At 34.7% G+C, this 5,600-nt stretch overlaps 1 long non-coding RNA gene across 1 annotated transcript; it reads left to right on the plus strand.

The window, feature by feature from the left end:
• The first annotated feature begins 1,432 nt into the window (after positions 1-1,432).
• On the plus strand, positions 1,433-4,875 carry LOC138335705 (uncharacterized). The gene is made up of 3 exons (XR_011210318.1): positions 1,433-1,581; positions 2,043-2,208; positions 4,317-4,875. It is a non-coding gene; the product is annotated as an uncharacterized lncRNA (long non-coding RNA).
• The last annotated feature ends 725 nt before the right edge of the window (positions 4,876-5,600 follow it).

A 5,600-nucleotide genomic window follows, 5' to 3' on the forward strand; every position in this document is an offset into this window, starting at 1 on the left:
TCATTGCGTATGCTAATATCTATGATATGATAGAAAAAAATGTAACATTTACCCATTTCCTTAGTCACAGTTGATTTATGAAATACATTATAGCTTAAGAGGACAGTCGAAATTCGTCACGAGAGCCATATTTAATGTGATGATGAGAAAAATCTTAATTGGTCAGAGGAACAACACTTCACTATTTTCGAAGATCAATCAATATATTTTACGTGCGAAACAAACATGATATACAAACATGGTTTTTAAGTCCCGATATTGATAGAGGACACTAAATAATGGAATTTGTACATTTAGTTGAGAGAATGAACGTTTTATCAATACGTGCCCGAGTCCTCGTTCATTACCATTTTCTTTGACGTCATAACATCCACTGACGTCAATCTGTAGAGCGGGATATGAATGCCAGGTCCTTGGCGTGACACGAAGGTATAATGCTTTGACACTGGTACTGAATGTCGACTTGACAACGGTATTACTGTCGAAATTCCCAGGAAATAATTGGAACACAAATGGAAAAAAATATTACTTCATGAATTTTTTGAGACTGTGAGACTTCAAAAAAAAAAGAAAAAAGGAAAAAAAGACAGTATTCAATTTTTTAATTAAGAATATGAGACATAACAAGTATGGTATAAAATAAGGACCAAGGAACTGTAAATAGACATGCGGGGATTTGTGTCAATAGTAAAGAGGAACCCGCCAAACCACAACCAAACATATGAGGATTAAAAAGCAACATTAAAGCTGAAAATGCAAGTTAAAAAGTTAAACATTTGAGATTAAAAATAATAATAAAAAAAAAAATAAAAAAAATATTTTCACTAATAACTAATTATTTTTTAAATCTCAAATGTATATTTTTAACTTGCATTGTAAGCTTTAAGGAAAAGGCTAACTTAGCATCGATGATTATAGAACTTTTCAAGATGGTCAAGCGACGAACTCGTCTAACAGACCGAAGCCAGGCAGACCAGGTAGGTAGTATGAAACATATATCAATATTGCAAGAACACACAACATAAACGACATATTTAACAAGGTAAGATTGAAATAATTTCGAACATAAGGCTTTTTTCAAGTAACACTCAGGTGAGATTGAAAACAAAATGTCAAAACCGTTAAGAAAACTCATATATATGTATCGGCTAGAAAATTTGAACGCAACTCCCCTCCCATTGACTATATAAGGGCATGTGCTTTATCATGAGAACTTATTTTGTTGGTAGCATGTCGACTGCACTGACGCAAACCTGAACGGATATTACAAGACATTGTCAGAGGATGTTGATTATACGACAACGCATTGTATGTTCTTTCCAGACCCACACGTGACTTATCAAACAAAAATGATGTTCCGATAGACCTGCCACAGGTAATCAATGATATATTGAAGAGTTATGTACCCTTAATCGAACTCTCTAACGTGGAAATGAAAAACAACAAAGTGAAAGCATGGACGTTTTGCAGACAATTTTATCCGTAACTAATATTTTCTCGTTTACGAATCAAAATGAAGGTCCCTATTATCATTACTAGGGTTTCAACGGAATTACATAAAGAAAGAACCATCATTACCAGGTAAAATTGAAAAGGTAACGGGCCCAGCTTGGCGAATCTTCTGAGACAAATCGTGACATATTTGATGCTGACCAGCTCATGATCAACTGAGAAAATATCTCGGGAGAGAAATATACAAGCATTTGGATCGCACACTACCTTAGCGTTGATTACAGCACATTCTTTGAGCTATCATGAGTTGTAATTCATACACAAACTAGATTACACTAGATCTCATAATTAACCTGTAAACAGTGCATGAATTAAAAGGAGGCGGAACCCTGGCCTAGCTAGACCTACACGGCCATGGTTAACTTGATTATGTACTTTACCACATCGCTAAACACACCTACATGTACGTGCTAATACTGGTTACAATATATAAGATACAATATAGAGAAAATCAGCTGTCCATGTAACATTACTGTAGACAAATTTTATAGAACCGCTGCGTTAATAATTGTGCTCTAATTTCTTCACAGGTAAACAAGTATTTGTATATGTTGTCGGCACCAGACTGGGTCGTGTTGTAATCTGAACAAGTAGGTCATTCATGGCTGGTGTTGATTACTGCACTTTTCTGCCATCCTGGGAATTTGACAAAGACCCTGCATGCATTGTCTCCTACCAATTTGACAGCATTGACGGGTAAGTTGTTGTTATATTTTCAGCACCAACTGCATTGCAATATTTTCTATACGTTAAAGAAAGGCCAAAAAAAATGTCTGTTTAGGCAGAAACATATATACATAGAAATTGGCAACTTCGCCATTTTTACGATAGGCAGATGTACCTCTGTATTAGCTGCGATGACGTAGCTCTGAACGACGGACGGAAGATTTCTGACAGATGGTCGTCGTCAGAGCTACGATTCCGTCCCATTGACCGTAGTGTTGCAAAACATCCAGCGGTGAAAATGTTGCATTTCACGTGTGTCATGTGATTTTGTAATTAAATTCAACGATATCAAACATTTTAAACATAAAACGATTACTTATTTACCAACCTCCATGTCTAAATTATGTTTTAAAGCAGTTTTGACTGGCTCACATCTCCGACACGGCTCACTTGGCCGCCATGATGCTTTTCGTTAGAAAGTCTCGCGCTCCAAATATGGCAACTAGTACCATATATTGAATGACCTACAAATTTTCACTACGAAAGAAATATAATGTCACAAAGTTTTTAACATGAATTTTAAATATTCTTTTTCGCTAAATTATAAGTAATACTTACATTTGTTCAGTTCCACCATGTTTATTCTGAGTTTGTTGGCTTTTAAAACTTTTAAACATATTTTACCTGTTTAGCGTTTCATTTCGTCACGGTTTCCGGTAAATCAAACATGGCGGCGTATTTGAACAGAATTATACATGTGCTGTGTTTGCCTTGGATTTTACCACTAATAGTTGATGAAACATTATAATCGAAAGGTTTGTGAATTGCATATTGATCCTAGTCATCAGAACAATACAGTTACATAAGGATATTACCCGAAAAATATAATTTTATCAGTCTCAAAGTGCGCATGTGGATCACAGCGGGGCTTGCAACACTAGCGGCAACGGGGTGGAATTCATACCCTGCCGGGAACCGGAGTGGAGGGCAGGGTATGATTATTCGTTCTACCTCTGTATGTCCCTAGGGCTTTTAGATAAAATCTTGAATAGTTAAATACAGCAGAATAACTTTGATACGTTATATAAAACTTAAGTAATTTTCAGATGGTTTTGGTACGATTTTGGAAAGAAAAAATAATATTTTAACTTATAGTATTAATAAAACAAAATGCATTTCCGGTTTTTTAATGCCTGATGTTCGAAAAACCTTTCAAAAATCATATCAAATAACATCAATTGGGTAAGCTGATCACATCAAACCATGATATAATGTTTAAACTTTGTGTTGATGCAAAAATAACATGTTTTAAAAGAATACACTTAAAAGTAGTTAGCCAAGGGAAAATACCTATAAACTGGAGGTCCCTCTGCCTGTCAACATAGACAAAGAAGGAGTTTCCAATCTCTATGTATATTTGTTTCTGGTTTAGGGTTGCATTGACAAAAAAGTAGTAGGGTCGGTAGGTCCGGAGAATTTTTTTTAGTGTCTTTCGCTCTATAGTAATTGCCAGAACTGGAGTCTGAGATTGAAATCCCTGACTTTTATTATTTTTTTTCATTGAAAAGTGGGTAAAAAAAATTAGGGTCGGGGTAAAAAATTAGGGTCAGTTGGGTAACCCTTAACAGACATATTTTTTTTTTGCCTAAATATATTTGGTTTGCAAACTTTTACGACAATCCACTACACAAATTCACACAGTTTGTAAACAAAAATACTTGCATACTCCGATGAAATTTAAAAAAAAAGTGACATCAATGCAGCAGCGCTTTTAATAAATTTTCCAGGACTACTTGATAACATAAAATATATAATAAATATGCATGTATGTTTCTGGTTTTAGTAACCAAATACAAATTGACAGAACTGATACAGTTTGACAAAAGTGAATTTTACAGAGTTACTGGAGCCACTTTAACTTACAGTAAAATATTAAAATAAAATTATAGAATTCTAAATATTAACTGGGAGTTGAGCGATATCTAATTGCAATGATCATGGAAAGAATTTGCTTAATCAACTTTTGATTATATGGAAGAAGCATTACTCCTAGACATGTATTTCTTTCTGATCAACTAATAATCCTATCATCTGTTTTTAGATTACATGTAATTAACTCTTTCTATTGTACATTTCAGGTCATTGGAAGCGATTGGGACAGACTATATCCCACCTAATAGTTTGATGGACAGTTGTCTGACATTAGAATGTCCCGGTAATGACCAGGTGACTGGAGACGTGGACCCCCCCCCTTAGATCCCGGCCTAATATGTGTAGGTGTAGTGAGGTTTATTTACAGTCGTTTGCTCCAATACCGAGTATAGCAAACAGCGATGCGCGTCCATTTTATAGCTCTTTTCAATCTTTTTTGTACATGACATGTTTGTTAGATATAGGTATTCCAATGTGTTCATGGTTATCCTTCATTTCCAGTTCTACTCCACCTAATCTCCATTGAAAAATATCCTTATCGAATCGACCACCAATTACCATGATACAGCTGTTGGTAGTACTGAACGAGAATTCCCACTGTATTGAATAATCCTGACATATATTAAGCATATACTGTAAGGAGCGCGGTGACAGGGCGAGTAAGGTGATGTCATCTGCAAGTGTAGGGTTACCACAATGTAAAGCATTAAGTGGGGCACCACAGATTTAGATTTAGATAAGTCGTTCAGGAGATCGTCGATGAAGATCAAATAGTATAAAACGTGGACATAGTCCCCACCTTGTCGCAATCCCCGCTTCATCTCGATCCATCTCGATTTGTTTTTCCATTGCAAAGAATAGCGCTTTTAATGAATAGATTTATGTGATTTTCAAAACCTAATTGTCTCAATTTATAGCAAGTTGCAATTTTTGCTTGTAGAATTTTCCATACACAAAGGAGGAGTGTCAATTTGGGTCCTATGGTGGTCATGGCCGATACGCATTATTTTTTTGTTTACAGATACAGATGATTTGATTGATTATAGCTCAAAATCAAGCACATCATCCTATTAGTTTTTAAATTATTATATCTTTAATTTTGGTATGCATTCCTATTTCCAAAAATCTATATAAGAAAAAAAGTCACCGAGAGCCTTAAATGCTTTCATATATTATTATTATTATTATTATTATTTTTTTTTTTCCAAAAACAAATTTCCAAAAGGTGTTTAGTACCTGATACCATTATATTACGTTATTGTTATTTTTGTATATGATTCGCTATGGTAAATGATGTTTCTCAAAGGGAAAAATTGCAAAGGTAACTGAACTGTTTCAAAGACAGACGAGACAAGACTCATTTTTATGCTGATTACCGAACAATGAGTTTTTAATCCAGGAATTGAAACACACAGAACGCTAAATATGTTAGATCTACTGTGTCAATATATATTCGGATCAATTGTGCTATTTAATTTTCGTTGCTTTAA

Source organism: Argopecten irradians, chromosome 11 (genome assembly GCF_041381155.1).
Source record: "Argopecten irradians isolate NY chromosome 11, Ai_NY, whole genome shotgun sequence".
Classification (NCBI taxonomy): Eukaryota; Metazoa; Mollusca; class Bivalvia; order Pectinida; family Pectinidae; genus Argopecten; species Argopecten irradians.